Genomic DNA, 19196 nt, shown 5'->3' with positions numbered 1-19196 from the left:
AGCAACAATTTTAATGTCACATATTAAATTATTTTTTGTCATTTGGAAAAAGAGAAAGATTTATTGAAAAAAAATCAGCCATTTTAGAAACTAAGTAAAGGACTTCCCTGGTGGCGCAGTGGTTAAGAATCTGCCTGCCAATGCAGGGACACAGGTTCGAGCCCTGATCCGGGAAAATCCCACATGCCGCAGGGCAACTAAGCCCGTGCGCCACAACTACTGAGCCTGCGCTCTAGAGCCCACGAGCCACAACTACTGAGCCCGTGCACCACAACTGCTGAAGCCTGCGTGCCTAGAGCCCATGTTCTGCAACAAGAGAAGCCACCGCAATGAGAAGCCCACGCACCACAACAAAGAGTAGCCCCTTTCGCCACAACTAGAGAAAGCCGCCACAGCAACGAACACCCAATGCAGCCAAAAATGTAAATAAATAAATACATTTATATTAAAAAAAAGAAACTAAGTGAATAAGGTGCACACTTTTCATCATACTGAACTAGATTTCTCTTTATTAGGAATCATGTATATTTTTTAATCATTTATTTCTCGCAAAATGCTTACAAAAATATTTTGATGCCGTGCTTCTATTCAGGGTACAAATGAGACAAGGGAAAAGTTAACTGGCAAAGTGTCTAATCAGGTATATTATCAGATAAGGGTGGGTGTATATTATAAGCTTTAGTTAAAGCATCATCTCTAATTTTTTCCTTATAAAATGTGCATGGGAAATAAGACATACAAACTTCTCCTCACCAAATAAGAATTTTAGGAAGCAAATGATTATCTACAGAGTCCTGGATTCTTTATTATTTCTACCTGTAAGCTATTATTATTCTGAGTGAGTGGAATGATTATTATAAACAGTACAATACTTTCAGAAAGAATTGTTCTTACCTCTTTACCTCCTATGTGTATAGATTTCATATTTATGTATACACATATATACACAAATCTATACACATATATTTACTTGTGTATATATACATTTCATATATATACATACATATCTTATACAGATATATCTATTTAGCTATATATATGTATATATATACACACATACATACATATATGCACATAGGGTATATATGCACTATGTATGCACCTATAGCCTATGTGCATACAGGTATATATGTGTCAAACTAGATCTCTGTGTAAATTACTACGTAGATATTCCCTGATCTTTCAAGGTATTTTCAAATATATTATGTCATTTCCTCTTCATAAAAGTGTATGAAGTTAATAAAAGAAGAAATCATGGTACAAAGAGTTAAGTTAAATGTTTTGTCCACGATCACAGAGCAGAATCCAGATGACAGCCTGGTCTCCTGACTCTTTTTTCACAACGCTGCCACGCTTGCTTGATAGGCTTCACTCCAGCTCAGTCTGAGAAGGACACTATGTCCCCATTTCAATATCCTTGAATCAATTTGCTTAAACAAAAGGTCATTTTTAGACAGTAATCTGGTTTGACCGATTTCTTTCACTGTATTGACCAGTTTAAATAAAATGAGCGTCAGTGTCTTCGTTTCTGTGTCACATAGACACAGCCTAAATACTCACTAGGTGCTGTTACACTAGCCTCCACGACCCATTTTAAACCCTGTCTCCTGGATTAAATAAACACATCTCTCTAATTAGAATGTGACTGAAAGGCAGGACAGAGAAGATGAAAAGACAGCAGATGACACCTTACTAAGCAAACACTATTGAATTACAAAGGCAGAAAAAGCTATTTTTAAAAATTGCAACCACAAGGGAGCAAATTTATCTATCATATCATTGTTTTTTTCCTCCTCGTTGCTAGGATGTGATCTATATTAAAGATAGTCGTTGCCTTGGTGAAAAGCTTCCCAGAGCAAAGCAGTAGTGCTCCCCCTGCTGACCGAGATGCCCAGGTTAGTTTTTGTTTTTTCATTTTAAAACAAAACAAAAAATAAGGCAATTGGACGTAGCTAGTTAATAGCTTTAGACCTTACCTGCAAAATTGTATTCCAAGGATATTAGAAACTTATTTAAACGACACTGGAAATTTCCTTTCCTGCTGCACATGACGAGACATAAGGCAAATCCTGACTAAGTGCCAGGTTTCTCACTTCTTAGGGCCATTTCTTTGTTTTGTCTCTTCAACTCAGGTGAACCTGGTGATTGACTTTTCCCGCCTTGATAATTTAAATTCTGGGTGCAATTTGAATTTTTGAAAAGTCCAGGGGTAGGAAATTGCTTATAATATTAACTAGTAACTTTTGCTAATCACTAGTTACTTGTAATGGTGGAGAGGGAGAAAGAAAGAGAATTCTACAAAGACCTTAGTTTATTTCACCATGGAAATTACTGAAAGCATCTAACATTAAAACTGAGAAGTGGTAGGGATGGGGTGATCAGATTAAGGAGGGGCAGGTAAGCTCCACTGAATTTGAAGGGTCTACAACTTATCCACTTAGCTATTACCACAAAGAGTAGAGTTTAGGAGAGGGATTTAGAAATGGAGTCACAGATTTAAAAATCACCAGCCTACATATCAGAGTTAAAATCATAGGTATGGGTGAGATCATCCAAAGAGAAAATAAAGAAAATGAAGAGAAGAGGGCTGGAAATGGAAACTTGGGGAACATCACCAAAATTTAAAGAATGGTCAGAAAAGGAACCATTAGTGGAAACTGAGACAGAATCCTCTGATATTTTGGAGGAAAACTAAAAGAAATTATTATCAGATTGATCAAAGTAGGAGAAAATTTCAAGAAGAAGTCAACAGTGTCAAAAACCAAAGAGAAGCCAAGAAGGATGATAACTTAAAGAAACCATTGGCTTTGCTATTTAGAAGATCCCTGGTGACCCCAAGGGAGTATAGTGGTGAAGGCCAAACTCAATTCTAGTGACAGTTTAAATGATAGATAAAAAAGTAAAAGTGATGAGGATAAACAACACTATTGAGAAATCTGGCATTGAAGTAGAAGAGAGAAACAGGGTGGTGCCCAGAGGAGAGAGTGAGGCAGGAGAAACTTTCCTAAGACTGGCTGACTTGAACATGTTTGAAGGTTAATGAGGAAGAACCAATGAAGAGGGAGAGACAGATGAGAGAAGAAGTGATTGGTTGACAGGCTCAAGAGAAGTTGGGAGGGGAAAGAATCAAGGCTGAGTCTTAGAAAAGAGTAAGAGTATATGTTCTTCTTGGACAGCTGGACAGTTAAGGGAGGAAGTACAAATGACTTTCGGATGGTGATGGGGGTGGTGTTTTCAGGAGGACAGCATTGAAATGAGGGTTTAAGGAGAACAGTAAAGGTTTTATGCTGGTGTAGTTCTGTAGGAGGAAAGGAAAGTCAAACCGACCAAAGGTTTGTAAAAGAATCCCTGGGCAGTATTGAGAGGACAGTAAGACTGGAAATATAAACTGAAGGAGATGAGTGGCGGCATGGTTGAGTGCTTTTCTCCAGCAGCAACGGGTAAACCAAAGGTATGAGAAGAAAAAAAACAAGTAATTGGGCTGATTAAGAGTGATAGATTGCCACGGCCAATGCAATGAGTAATGTCCTGGTGAGACTGTGGCAGCGAATGTTTGGCTGTGGTGTGCAGGAGGAACATGAAAGGAAATGAAGCTGGCGGAGAGAAGGGATGGGGTGGAGTGCGGAAGGCTGACAGTTTGGGAAGCTGAGATGACATCCAGAGACCAGAGATGTCAAAGGAACTGAAAATCCCATTTAGTGGGACAGTGAACTTGGAGAGAGAGGTTGAAGGACAGAAGCTGGAGTATGGATGGGGCTTTGAGAATTCAGCATCTCTGGGATGCCATTGTTGGCCTATGAATTGCTGACTGAGGCAGAATGAAATTTAGAGCCAGACGTCAAAACCCTCAGAGAATTCCTCATAGAATGTGGGAAAATGAACCTAAATATCAGGTTATAATGACTATAAAGATGGGAATCTATAATGGGGTCCCATTTTTTGAAGCCCCTAGTCTGTGCCAGGCACTCTGGGGAGGTAATTTGCACATGTTATCTCATATAATTATTTGGTTGTTGCTACTCTGTGAAGAGCTACTATTACTCCCATTTCACAAAAGATGAAACTGAAGCTCAGAGACTTTAAGTGCTTTGACAAAGGTCGCTCAGTTAGTAAATGGCAAAGATGGAATGGGAATCCTCCCCAGGCCGTACGCACCGTACTGTGTAATTTAGTGTTGTGACCCCAGGAGCTGACAACACCAAGCACATTTTAGGAGCCTAAAGGTACTGTCAAGAGAAGAAAGAGGGACTTCCCTGGTGGTGCAGTGGTTAAGAATACACCTGCCAATGCAGGGGACACAGGTTCGATCCCTGGTCCGGAAAGATCCCACATGCCGCAGAGCAACTAAGCCCGTGCTCTAGAGCCCGTGTTCCACAACAAAAGAAGCCACCACACACCGCAACGAAGAGTAGCCCCCGCTGGCCACGTGCAGCAACAAAGACCCAACACAGCCAGAAATAAATAAAATAAATAAATTAGAAAGAGAGAGAAGAAATAAAGAAGGGGGGGGAAGCATAGATCAATGACAAAAAAAAAAAAAAAATGAAGGATTTGAAAGCTCCTGAACTTTCCTCTATACCCCCATTGCCTCCCCAGAAGGGTGTGGTCTGATATGATGGCAAAATCTAATTACCAGCAATAAAAAAGAAAGGGGCCTTCTATTTGCTCCCCTCCTCTTCCCTCAGCATTAAACATGGGGCTTTATTTCTAAATCAGAAGCCTAAACGAAATTAAGTTGCCTACGTCAAGCTTCCTGATTATCTTCTATCTGTCCCAAATTGTCCTGTAGGTCAAGTAAATAAAACAATGTGTTCTCAAACATGGACTTTTCCAAAATATGATCACCACTATCAGCCTCGTGTTAGTCCTCCATCCACTTCCATTAAAGTAATGAAAATGGGCTTAGATTCCTCCAGGGACAGAGACTATTGATATGAATGGAAAATCAGCTGGATTTTTCTGGTCAAAAGCTGAAGTGAGAATGAGAAATGTTTTGTGTCTTTGCAAACTCACAGGGAAGTACTTTCTCATCACAGTCACTGGAAAGGAGAACATTTTCACGTCTCTATTCTTGTTAAATATTTTTAAGAGTGTAATGTTGTAATAAGAGAAAACTTAGCACTTGTATGCAGGCTCTTGGAATAGCTTCCAGGACCCTTATACATCAAGTACAGCCTCATGACACTCCCCACCACGGTGAAGTGTTGTTAAGACTGTGACTGCCAGGGGGCTGGCACCTCACCCTCCAAGCAGGTTGGGGGCAGGTAAATAACAGCCTCAAGTTTATAAGAATAGAGATCAGACCTCCAAGAGGCAGGAGGGAGTATACAAAATGAAGCTCTTGGGCAATCCTCATCTAGCAAATCAGGCGGTTTTCAGAGGTCTCTGTGGGAGAGTGTTTCTACGGTGTCTCTGGGGTGCTCTGGGGATGTGGAGAGTGAGAAGCTGGTGGATGTGGGAACCCATTACTCCTCCATCTAGCGCAGCTCTACTCTTACTTGTTTTATATGCTGGATTTCCAAATAAGGTTTCTTTTAAGCAAAGATCATGATTATTAAAAAACAAACAAACAAACAAAACCAGAAAAGTGCTAAGGTTCTTTCTAGTTCTGAAAATATACTACGGTTATAAATCTACAGAGCAGCTACCCCAAAGGTGGAATGCTGTGATTTACTGTGGTTTGAGGAGATCCACGAGGATTTGTTTGCTTAAAAGTTTATCTTATAAAATTCTAGACAAAAGATTGAAGAAGGAAAGGCAGCTAGGAGAGGTTCAGATTGCTCTGGGTAGGAAGGAGACCTATCAAATGATCCTGAGGGGCCACCAAGAGCCTTCGGGACATCACAGGGCCCCTGAAGGCCTGCAGTAGAGAAGGGTCTTGAACAAGGCTATGAGCACCTAGTAAATTCCATGCTTTAGCAAGACTGGCCCTAAACACAGCTTAGGCAAAGAGCTTGAATTTTTTTCTGGTATCCAGGGAAACATAATTGAGGGAACAGAGGTGGTAATCCATCCTAGAATTGACAGGGAAATTCCTCAAAGGCTTGAATACTGGGTTCGTGTCAAATAAGCTTGGCTAATCAGAGGGAATCGGCAACTGTGATCAGACAAGATGAAATAAATGTTTAAGAACTTTGGGCGTGGGTGGGAAGTGGAAGGAAAAGGGACAATAGATCCTTCTCTATTCTAAGCCTGAGGAGAAAAGACAGTGATTCTCAAATCCAGGGTCAATACAGAATATGTAACGTGCCGTATATTTATGTTTTATGTGATTAAGATTCATTTTCAGTTTATGAATAGTAATGCCTAAGGACAGGGTGAAGTTGTTTTTAGTAGGAAACTATAAGTTGAAGATAATGCATACATTTACAAGGCTATTTCTTTTGATTCTTGAATATCTGTATCCTCCCACATCAACTTGCACATAGTAGGTGTCCAGTAAATATATGTCAAATGAACAAATAATGAAAGATTTTTGTATTAAGTCATGGGATCATTGAAGGCTTTTCTTACCTCAGACCACTGATAGAGTCTTTTAGGGGGCATGAGGTGTGTCCTTGAGAGTTGCCACATCAGTGTTAGCTGAACATCATCAACACTATTAAAGACTTTATTGCTCAAATTAATGATTCCTGAGTGGAAGCGTTGTTTATATAAGGGATCTCTGCAAATCTAAAAATGTGTTAAGCCCTTACTAAGAGTGTATACAGAAACCACGGTTTGCTTTCAGGGACTAGCTTTCGGGTAATAATGTTAAAGTTTTCCAAACATTAATTTTTTAAAAAGTGAATTGAGTACAATGGTGATGCAGTGCATTTAAAGTAATTCTGGGAAAAAAGAAACAGTTGCAATGTAAACAAAGACTGCTGGGAAGTAGAATTGGTGTGACGGCTGAGTGCCTGTATACAAAAGAAAAGAGAGCAAGTTTTTATTCCGTTTCTCGTCAAAAGATCTTCGTAGCTGAAATTTTTAGACTAGATTAACACGTTCAGGAAAGGGTTGCTCTTTTAGAAGATGAACTATTCCTAAGTGCCCTAAGTTTCTTTCTACATAAGGCACAATTTTATTAAATGGGGTAGGTTTCTACAAACACAGAGAATATTAATTAGAATCATATCTGCATGTCTATTCCCAAATCTAATCATTTGCTTGTTCAAACAAAAATCTCCTTGTTGATTACTGTTGAGAATTCTAAAAATTATTCCCTACTCAGTATTCAACTTTATTATATGGTAACTTGTTATTAATAACAAACCCTTGATCATGAGAAGTATCCTGTATATTACTAACGAATTCTTGGTTCATGAAGGTATGCACGTTCCAGAATAGATGATGGAATGGTTACAAAATCAAAATCCAGTCTTCTAACCTTCCACTCTACTTTCACTCTTACCTGTTTTCATTCTATTCTATTAAAAAATAAGTCAAAATATCTCACTCCTCTGCTCAAAACCCCACAATGGCCTAAAACCCCAAACCCTTACAAAGGCTATAAGATTCTGTCTGGTCTCATCTTCTATGACTCTACTGCTTATTCACTCAGCTCCAGCCATGCTGGCCTTCTTGTTGTCACTCAGATAAGCCAGGCACACATTCCCTTCTCAGGACCTTTGCACTTGCTGTTACCTGTGCATAGAACAGTCTTCTCCCAAACATCCTCATGGTGTGGTTTGCTCTTTCTGCTCTTCTCCTCACTTCACTCTAATATCACTTCCTCAGTAAGGCCTTCCCTGTCGCCCTAGCTAACACTGAAGGTCACTTCTCACTCTGGACCTTCACTACCCCCTTTCTCTGTTTTATTTTTTCTCCTTAGCACTTATCACCATCTAAAATAAAAGATTGTTGGCCCTTGAAAAATGAGTGGGTTAGGGACGCCAACCCTCTGTGCAGTCAAAAATCAGTGTGTAACACATAATTCCTCTGTATCCACAGACTCAACCAACCACGGATCCTGTAGTATGATAGTACTTACTACTGAAAAAAATCCGAATAAAAGTGGATCCATGCAGCTCAAACCCATGTGGTTCAAGGGTCAACTATATATTTTACTTTAGTATCTTTCTTATCTGTTCCCGCACTGGAAGATAAGTTCTATGAGGGCAGGATTTTTCTGTTTTATTCTCCACAGAATCTCCAGCATTTAAAAGAGAGTCTGGTACCTAACAGATGCACATAGATATTTGTTGAATGAATTGCATGGAGCCAAATAGCACCAATCCCCTGAACCAAGAATAAGCAGGAAAAGGTGAGAAAATATATAACTTAAATGCATCAGGCTTTACTACTTTGGATCAACTGCTTTTGATAAAGTTAGAATACCTGTATAATTTGAATCTTCTAATTAGTGGATTGTTTCACTTATCCAAAGGTTTCTATCTTCTTTCCAATAAAAACTTCCAAAGATAATGTAATGAGTAGCAAAAATATTGCTTTGTATTTCATCTACTCTCTCTATTGCTTTCTACCAGTTTAAAGTCATAATGAGAGGGATTAGGAGTAAGAGCAAAAAATATAGATAATATCAAATTGGGCAAACAGTCCCTGGAAACAAGACAGTTGGTCTTATCAATGGAAATTATCAAATGTGGGTACAAAGAGATTTTCTTCAGTGAGGCACCCTATCTGGTTTGGGTTGTTTAAACATCTAAATTCAAATGGAAATACATTTTTTTAATTATATAGATTAATGGACTAGAAGGTAATTCTCATTACACAAGGAGGCAGTGTTGCTCTGAAAAACTAAAGATTCCACTTCATTAGCTAAGTCATGGCCATGAATCATCATCATACACCCAAAACCACTATGGAAAGAGCCAGAATAATTTTCCATTTGACTACGGGTCCAACTTCTCTAAAATTCATTACCTTCAAACCGAAGTTGCAAGAAACCCAACACAAATGCATTTATAAAACTCCACTGGAAGGTGCTCTGTTTGAATATTCACTCAATACAACCTTGTTTCAGATCAGGATTTTGCCTTCCATAGGAAGATTTGCTTTCAAGAGTGCTTTTAAAAAGGTAACTTTAAATGAAAAAGGTAGCCATTTAAATTCTACAGCTTTTGAATTCTACAACTTGTTTCAGCTGGAATTGAAATCTTACTTCATTTAAATTAAGTCTGCAGGTATCCACGGCTTTGTTGGCAGTGCCAGTGTTGAGGATTGAGGATTTCCCTTCTCCTGCTCTATCAGTATCTTATTAATTCACTCTTAGAGATAAAGGTATTGACTCGGTAGGCTATGGAGATCAGAGTCACAGCAGAACTAACTCACAAATCAACTAGAGTAATGAGTTTTGCTTGTAAAACTAACTCTCAATTATCCCCTATGTGGATTACTATTTGGTAGATTTTCTACATGGAATGTTAATATCAAGAGGACTTTCTCCTGCTATTAGCATTCTCTCAAACCCACTCTGCCTATCCCCAGCTGGTGAGTGTAAAGTCATTTTAAATACCACTCACCTAAAGTAAATCATAGCTCGCGTGCCACAACTACTGAAACCCGCACACCTAGAGTCCATGCTCCACAACAAGAGGAGCCACTGCAATGAGAAGCCCACACGTCACAAGGAAGAGTAGCCCCTACTCGCCGCAACTAGAGAAAGCCCACGTGCAGCAACGAAGACCCAATGCAGCCAAAAATAAATAAATAAATTTTTAAAAAATAAAGCAAATCATAAATGGGAAAGGAAATCCTCTACAGGTCAGGAATGCAATGCATCCCAAGGCCAAATAAGCTACTCACTCAAAGTTTTGAATAATTAGCACCACAGTCCTGCTTCCTATAATACAGAAAAACTGGTTGCTAGTAGAACTGTGCCTTTCTTGAAGACAGATGATATTTTGGAAGCATACTTCTAAAAGTCTAATCTAGGACCCTGGGTGACCCAATACTTGCATTTTCACAAGTGGATTCTGGAGAAGAACAGGGCATGTTTAGGGCCCTCACTGTATTCTGAGAAGTAAATCCAAGGAGCATTCTTCCAAGTGTTGCTTATCTTCTCCTTTTCAGTTTTCCCTCTATTCCAAACCAAAGTTGTGTAAAAGGAAAATCAAGATGGTGTTGGTATTGCTAATAGAGCTCTCTAAAATAGAGCTGGGAGGCCATTGAGGAAGTGTGACTTAAAGTATGTCTCAGCCCAGATGAAATCTGAACTTTGACCACTTACTGTCAACACAGGCATCCAGAACATCTTCCCTATGTTCCAGAAACTCAAAATACTTATTGGACCCTTACCCTAAAATAACTCATGACAGCTTATCCCTTAAAGATAATATTTCCTTTCTTGTGTCATAGTCGATCATAATTCCTGCCAGACAGTTTTAACAACCTTGTGGCTTTTGCCTTTGTAAGCCCCTGACTCTTTCTCTTTCCTGGAACACTCTTTTGGTTCTGTCAAATCTGTGCCTCCTGAACTGCAATCCTTGAGACCCCAAATAAAGCTCTTTGTTCTTTGCAGTCTTGACGCTGATTGCTGTTGGACATTTGACACGTGTCTTAACTTAATGGAAAGTAGTAAATTTTTCCAATCTCAGGATAATCTGGGCATGGCTTACTATTAAAAAGCAGGATTTTTAAAGAAATTTGAACAGTTAAGGGACTTCCCTGGTGGTCCAGTGGTTAGGACTTTGCCTTCCAATGCAGGGGGTGCAGGTTTGATCCCTGGTCAGGGAGCTAAGATCCCACATGCCTCGCGGCCAAAAAACCAAAACATAAAACAGAAGCAGTATTGTAACAAATTCAATAAAGACTTTAAAAATGGGCCACATCAAAAAAAAATATTAAAAAATAAATAAATAAAAATTGAACACTCAAAATACTACAAAATCCATTGAGGCCAGATATGTAATTTTTTCTATTATGCATGAGTTAAGAGAGCTTAAACATGCATTCTTGACTAACAACAAAGACAAGGAAACTGGGGCAGTGGGGAGGCGAAATGAGGGGGAAGTTTACAAGGAGACCTAATGCTTTGCTTCAACATATAAATCACTAAAATTCAAGAAATGAGCCATTGAGTACAGGAATATCCTAGTGACTATTATGTGAGTTTAGGTTGAATGCTTTTGTTAGAGAATATTACTGTTGCCCTTTGTGCCATTGACCATTAATGAGTGTGTATCTGACCATAGCTGCAACATTATTTGCACTCCAGGTTCTTCCCAGAAGTATAATTTTGCAAATGCTGCTGCCAAATTCACATTGGCAGCTCACTGACCAGAAATAATATTGAATAAGAGTTGCCCCCCAAAATATGCTGCCCATTTATTTCCCTTGATTAGTGATTTTTCACTTTTGAAAGGCAAAGATCTTTCTTCAAAACAAATCTTATTTAGAATCCCAATTTTTAAATAGATAAAATAAGGCTACCCTGGTTGAAGTGAGAGTGGAGGCTCAGAGCCACTTTTACACCCACCACTTTCCAGCCCTCAGACCCCAGAAAAACGTCTGTGCAACCCTAGGCTTCTGCAAGCAGTGGTTTGAATCCATTGCTCAAGATACTCTTAATTTTATTACTGGATTAAACCAATGTTCAGAGAGATACATATTCGAAAAGTGATTTGGGCCTTTGTAGAATTGTCTGAAAGTACGGAATTAAATTTATTCAAATTGCAGTTACCTTATTGTTTAGTTAAATTAGATTTACTTAAAAAGTAACCCAAGGACCAAGAGTCATATTTAGTATAGTGGCCAAAAGTGTAGACTTTGGAACTAGACTGACCAGTTTTCAAATCCAGGCACTCACATTTACTAATTGCATGATCTCATGCAAGTTACTTGACTTCCCGTTGCCTTTGCTTCCTCATCTGTAAAAAGGAGATGAGGACAATAATAGTATCCACCTCAGAAAATGCTGTATTATAACAATGCTGTATATAAATGAGGAATAAATGAATTCAAGTATGTAAAGAAATCAGAAGAATGCTATAAAATGAAATAAAGTGAACAGCCATGGAAAATTCTTTTCTTTAGCCCTCAGTATTAAGAAAATTTATCTTTCACTGTAAGCTGTATATTTATATTATGAAAACATTGTGATTCTTATAAATGACTATGACTTCTTCTTTATTGTGGCAAAATACAAGGATGTCTCTACTTCTCCCTTCAGGGCCCATGGGAGACAAAACTAGATGACTTCTCACTGAAACCATATTAAGCCTCAGAGTATTTTACAAGTAATCCATGTAACCACTACTAAGTCGAAGCTGGCATGTAAGTAAAACCTACTACTCTCCCTGGGTTACAAGTGCTCTTTCCATTAAACTACCCTGCATTCTAGGTGGAAGGAACAGCAAGAGCAAAGAAATAAAAACAAATGGTGAAAAACTGAAACCATTTCCACTAAGATCAGGAAGAAGACAAGGTTGTCCACTCTCACCACTATTATTCAACATAGTCTTGGAATTGTTAGCCACACCAATCAGAGAAGAAAAAGAAAAAAAAGGAATCCAAATTGGAAAAGAAGAAGTAAAGCTGTCACTGTTTGCAGATGACATGATACTATACATAGAGAATCCTAAAGACGCTACCATAAAACTACTAGAGCTAATCAATGAATCTGGTAAAGTTTCAGGATACAAAATTAATGCACAGAAATCCTTGCATTCCTATACACTAATGATGAAAAATCTGAAAGTGAAATTAAGAAAACACTCCCATTTACCACTGCAACAAAAAGAATAAAATATCTAGGAATAAACCTACCTAAGGAGACAAAAGACCTGTATGCAGAAAATTATAAGACACTGATGAAAGAAATCAAAGATGATACAAATAGGCAGAGAGATATACCATGGTTTTGGATTGGAAGAATCAACAATAAAAACAAAAATAAACAAATGGGACCTAATGAAACTTCAAAGCTTTTGCACAGCAAAGGAAACCATAAACAAGACAAAAAGACGACCCTCAGAATGGGAGAAAATATTTGCAAATGAAGCAACTGACAAAGGATTAATCTCCAAAATTTACAAGCAGCTCATGCAGCTCAATATCCAAAAAACAAACAACCCAGTCCAAAAATGGGCAGAAGACCTAAATAGACATTTCTCCAAAGAAGATATACAGATTGCCAACAAACACATGAAAGCATGCTCCACATCATTAATCATTAGAGAAATGCAAATCAAAACTACAATGAGATATCATCTCACACCAGTCAGAATGGCCATCATCAAAAAATCTACAAACAATAAATGCTGGAGAGGGTGTGGAGAAAAGGGAACCCTCTTGCACTGTTGGTGGAAATGTAAATTGATACAGCCACTATGGAGAACAGTATGGAGGTTCCTTAGAAAACTAAAAATAGAACTACCATACAACCCAGCAATCCCACTACTGGGCATATACCCTGAGAAAACCATAATTCAAAAAGAGTCATGTACCACAATGTTCATTGCAGCTGTATTTACAATAGCCAGGACATGGAAGCAACCTAAGTGTCCATCATCAGATGAATGGAAAAAGAAGATGTGGCACATATATACAATGGAATATTACTCAGCCATAAAAAGAAATGAAATTGAGTTATTTGTCATAAGGTGGATGGACCTAGAGTCTGTCATACAGAGTTAAGTAAGTCAGAAAGAGAAAAACAAATACCATATGCTAACACATATATATGGAATCTAAGGGAAAAAAAATCACGAAGAACCTAGGGGCAAGACGGGAATAAAGACACAGACCTACTAGAGAATGGACTTGAGGATATGGGGAGGGGGAAGAGTAAGCTGTGACAAAGTGAGGGAGTGGCATGGACATATATACACTACCAAACGTAAAATAGATAGCTAGTGGGAAGCAGCCGCATAGCACAGGGAGATCAGCTGGGTGCTTTGTGACCACCTGGAGGGGTGGGATAGGGAGGGTAAGAAGGAGGGAGATGCAAGAGGGAAGAGATATGGGGTTATATGTATATGTATAACTGATTCACTTTGTTATAAAGCAGAAACTAACACACCATTGGAAAGCAATTATACTCCAATAAAGACGTTTAAAAAATAAATAAATAAGTAAACTTATCAAAGGCAAAAAAAAAAAAAGGAAGGAATACAGAGCATGTTTATAAAATAGTAAATAAAAGACAGCATAGGTTTTTATTTATCAAAAATTAATATTAGGGCTTCCCTGGTGGCGCAGTGGTTGAGAGTCCACCTGCCGATGCAGGGGACACGGGTTCGTGCCCTGGTCTGGGAAGATCCCACATGCCGCGGAGCAGCTGGGCCCATGAGCCATGGCCGCTGAGCCTGCGCGTCCAGAGCCTGTGCTCCGCAACAGGAGAGGCCACAACAGTGAGAGGCCCACATACCGCAAAAAAAAAAAAAAAAAAAAAAAAAAATTAATATTAACTTGTGCACCAGTACTTGAAAATATTAACTATTAATATTAAATAATATAAACTTCATAATAACCCTTTGAGGTAGATTCTATTATCCCTATTTCACAGGTAAGGAAACTGAGGCAGAGAGAAGTTAGTAAACATGCTCAAGAGCACAGAGCTAGTAAATGGTTACTCAGGCAGTCGAGCTGCAGATGAGGCCTCTCTTCGAGAGTAAGGAAGAGAGAACGTCAGAGCCGGGCTTTGAGAGGATTAATCTGCTAGCAGGAAGTAGGATGGACAGGGAGGGGTAAACAGTAATAATTACTATTATGTGCTGAATACCTATATGCTAGGCACTCTACTGAGTATTTTATATACATTCTGTCATTTAATTTTCACAACAAATCTTTGGGGCCAATAAAATTATGATTCCCATTTTACAGATAAGGTAACTGAGAGTCAGGGAGATTAAGCAATGACACATAGGTACTAAGTGGCAGAGTTAGGACTCAAACCAATTTTGTCTGACTTCAAACCTGTGTTCTTAACTGCTCACAAAATATGACTTTATGTGACATATATGAAAAACAGGAGTGAAGAAGGAACACTGATGTAAGATATATTGCAAAGAAGGAATCCATGGAGTTTAGCAACTGCTCCAATGTATCAGAGAAGTGTGGGGAGGGAAGTGAAAGATGACTCAAGTTTGAAGTGTGCGTAACATAGAGAATAGGGACAGTGTTCAAAGAGGGCGAAAAGTCAGGAAGAGCCGGCCTCTGACAGCATGATGAGTTCATACTTAGACAACGCTGCTTCCAGAGCAGGAAAACAGTGTGTAGAGCAGTGTTATTATTTTCACATTAGTTTATGTTACTCATCCATGAGATTTTCCAAAAACCCATGCAGAGGCAGGACTGGAACTCCTGCTTCTTGACTGAACAGATTTTTCTAACCTCCTTTACCATTTGAACAATAAGCATGATTTTAAAAGTGGTCAGAAGGAAAAGAAATTAAAGAAAGGTGTTAGTTTCTTAAGGAACAGGGTAGCCTTTTTCTCGAGGAGTCTCCGGTCTGTGTTCAATCCTAAAGCAACTAACACATGCTTCTGCACAACAGCTACCAATAGTTTGTCAAGAGATATGCAGGGAATATCAAAATGGGCAGTGCCACTTCAGCAGAAATAGAAGTTCCACTTTTTTGTGAAAACTTCTGTTTCTTCTATACCCACCAACACCACGACCACCATCACCAGCACCACCACCACGAGATAATGAGGGGAATTTTTCTGAGAAAAAAATTCATGATTGATAAAATTGTCAGGTTTCTGCTCTTAATTAGTTGTTGATCTAGGCAAGTAACTTGACTTTTCTGTGCTCACCTAGTTCCCTCCTCTATAGACTAGGTAGGCTGTCTAGATTCTATTTAGCTCAGACTTAACTTTTACTGAACTGATGCTACAGTTCTTTCCAATGCTTTATATTCCGTTATTCAAAAAAGGTAGAAAGGAGGGACCAGAGGTCTTGAGCCTAAATAGAACATTAAAGCTCAAAGTACTGCTACTGTTCATTTCATGCAATTCCCTCAGTTTATAAACCAAAAAAATGAGACACAGGGTCTTGATTCAGCTGGTCAGCAACAAAGTCCACTCTAGAAATGAGATCCTGATTCGCAATCTTGTGCTTTTCCCACTACATCACCGTGTCCTTTCTAACCAGCTGGTTTAGGAATATTTGCCTAGGATGAACACAGAGTAAGTTACTGGGAAAAAAACAAACAACAAACAAAAAAACACAAAGCCTCACTGACCAGAGAGAGATTTATGTGTAGGACTTAAAGTTCTTATAAAATGAAATCTCTCAACACTTTGACTGAGACATAAAAGTATTAGACTGTGTTATGCAAGGTTTTTTGGTGGAGTAAAATGGCAAAGGCCTCAGACAGAACTCCTGGTCTCACCGCTGCAGGCATTGCATAACCTCGGAAAAGTTGCACTGAAGTCTCAGCTCCTGTGACTACAAAAGGAAAGAGATGGTACCTCTCTACCTGGGAGTGCCCACAGCCAAATCTGCAGTTGGTTCCCACTTTGACTTTGCTGCTGGAAAAGCAAACGGAGAAAAAAAAGATGTTCTGAGCTAGGCAGACAGGAAAGAAAGTGGGTGACAGAGGGTGCCAGCCAAGTCCTCCACCAGGGCCCCATCTTCAATTCCCTCTTTCTTTACTGCTGACCCTAAGAAGCATACAGAAATAGAGGAACAGTAAATAGAAAATTCAAAAATGGAAACTCTAGTGAGAGTCAGCTGGCACTGGCTAAGGAGCTGTCTGCAGAAGTACATGCTGCCTGCCCCAAGGGCTAGCTCTGCTCACAACCTCTGTGCTGAGCTGTGAGGCTTAATACAACCATCTGATGGACACCTTGGAATTCCTTAGAGACAGGCACTAAATGAACACAGAAAAGACTAATAAAACTAATTCATTGTTTTTATAGATGAGAGTCTTTTTATTTTCTAAACAAGGGTGAAGATGAAATTAACTACATATCTCCTTTGAGGTAAAAACAATCTGGAACATCAAATAGCTATCCACTCTGAACATAAAGGAATATTCCTCCTCTGGCACTTGGGTGCTTCAAGTCCTCCAATGGGTCCTTTTCTTAATGATGGTCTTTATGCTGTTCACAATCCCAGATCCAATATACTTAGTATATCTCTTACCCTAAAATGAATTTTTCAAAAAAATCACACTAATATTCATTTATTCATTCACCAACAAATATTTATGAGTGCCTCCAATGTGCCAGGCACTGTTTTGGGTGCTAGGGATATAGCAGTGAACGAAATAGACTAAAATCCTGCAGTCATGGAGCTTATATTCTGGTTGAAATCTCTCCCACTTTATTTTCAAAGTGCCCAATTTGATAGATGTTTGTTGAATAAATGAATGATAAATAGTATTGGGGATAACCTGTGAGAATTAGATGAATTACAGTATAAAGATGGGCTGTGAGCTATATAAACCTAAGATAAAATATATATATAAAAAAAGAACTAAGGAACACCAAAGCACATAACATTTGCTAGCATAAATAATGCTACCTTCATCTCATGGTAGCCTCTCCTTAGAAGGCAAACCTATAGTAAAAGGAATGAACTAGGCTTTCTTTGCCATCACTCTTGAACAAAATACCATTTATATTACTATTGGCTACATTCATATCCAAGAAAAGAGCTAAAGCCAAACAAAAGTTTTCAAATAATACCAAGGAGATGCAGGTAAAAAAAATCCTAATAAAACAAAATATAAACATGAACAAGACTAGAAAATGACTTTATGAGGTCCAGAGTACAAGCTACCTCCATCCTGAGGAGAGTAGTAAGAGGTGGGTTCAAATCCTGACTCCCTCCTTGGGTCATCCTCTCAGGCAGTCCCTCGCAAGAAGTATAACTTCACTACCAGTAATGATATAGCAGCTAGAAGCAGTTCTTGTTTAATTAGAGGATCCCAAGTACTGATGAGCAATAGATCTAATATATATATTTAAAGAACATGTACAAAACCATCATTACTTTTGTGAAAGGTTCTGTGTCCACTAAAATGTACTGTATCAGAAAGGCTTGGGGAGGGGGAGAAAGATGGGGAAGGAGGGCAGATGTAAAAGGAGGAGAGGAGGCATAAGTGACACTGGTAAAATTTTTTGTTGACGAACTCTAATCTTTTGCTTTTTAAAACTTTCAAAATATTTTGAGTATTGGTTCTCTTCTTCTTCTCTTTCAAGTTTTCATTCTTCTCTCCAGCTTTCTTTATTGTTTTTCTTTTCCTTTTGGTGCCTTTTCCTTCTACTTTGTCTCCATCTTCTACATATTGCAAAGCTGCAAGTTTCTGTGGCTAAGAGAGGAATGATATGAGAAGAGAGACTGAGAGTGTCACCAGGATTAGAGGCTGAACCATTTAGCGCCCTGGAGCCTTGCTTCTATAAGAATGTCTATAAAACCTGGTAAAAAAGATCACAGAATGTGGCAGAGATAGAGACTTAGGAAAGAAAGTCCACCATTATAAAGACCAGTCATGAAAAATGTTACAACACTCACAGTCATTTGTTGCACCTCCGTATGTTCCACCATCTGGATTTGATATTACAGAAAAGCATACAGGAAGCTTTGAATGTCAGAAGGTGTGCATGAAGGATATGACTAAGAACAACACCTTGCCAAAAGCCAATATTTAAGATGGACAGGCTGGGCCCCATACATTCTGACAGGAAGTGTGGCTTCCCAGAGCTCTTTCTGATGACTTGCAAAATGCATGAATATTGTTCATCTTGTGACACAGACATAATCATTGCTGGCAGTACAGTGACTAAAAACAGTCACTATGTACCCAGGAAAACAACCCGATACACCTAGTAATAAATCTACAATCTCCATCCATGAATAAAATATAAAATGAAGCGAAATACACAAACAGAAAAAACAATAAAGAATAATGAAGCTATCTTGAAAGGTACCATTATTTTTATTGTGAAACTACTGGGATATTTCAAAGTGTTAATTTCTTTTCTTTTCCTCCTTTCTTTTCTTTTCCTCCTTTGTGTCTTTTCATTTTTCTTTTACCTTCAACCTGCTTCCCAATTCAGGCACGTAGAAAATGATGCATTTATTGCCTCCTAGTAGCTTTGGGACAAGATGGAAAGCAGAAGAGGTCTGCAAATCTTTTTCATTATTCTTTCAGGATCTTAAGAGAGCACAATGGCTTTGTGAAGGGGATGAATGTTTCTGTGCTAAACATAGAAAAAGTGTCTTGGCCAGAAATAAAAAGGGAAGAAGACTGTCATAGACAGAGATTCCCTCTGTTCTAGGTTGGTGGCTGAGAGGAGAAG

The 19196-nt window shown here is 38.7% G+C and overlaps 1 protein-coding gene across 1 annotated transcript in view; it reads right to left on the bottom strand.

Annotated features, from left to right (window-relative positions):
• The window catches only part of LOC111178377 (uricase), a 97337-nt gene extending 78141 nt beyond the window's left edge, over positions 1-19196 (bottom strand). Inside the window, exon 1 of the mRNA XM_022580969.2 lies at positions 1-19196. This exon is cut by the window's left edge and continues 42199 nt beyond it. The gene's annotated coding sequence lies outside the window, so the exon portion shown is untranslated.

The sequence above is a fragment of the Delphinapterus leucas genome, chromosome 1 (assembly GCF_059928025.1).
Source record: "Delphinapterus leucas isolate spDelLeu-1000000601 "Yukka" chromosome 1, BTC_Dleu_Yukka2, whole genome shotgun sequence".
Taxonomy (NCBI): domain Eukaryota; kingdom Metazoa; phylum Chordata; class Mammalia; order Artiodactyla; family Monodontidae; genus Delphinapterus; species Delphinapterus leucas.
This window is presented reverse-complemented; position numbering and strand designations above follow the sequence as displayed.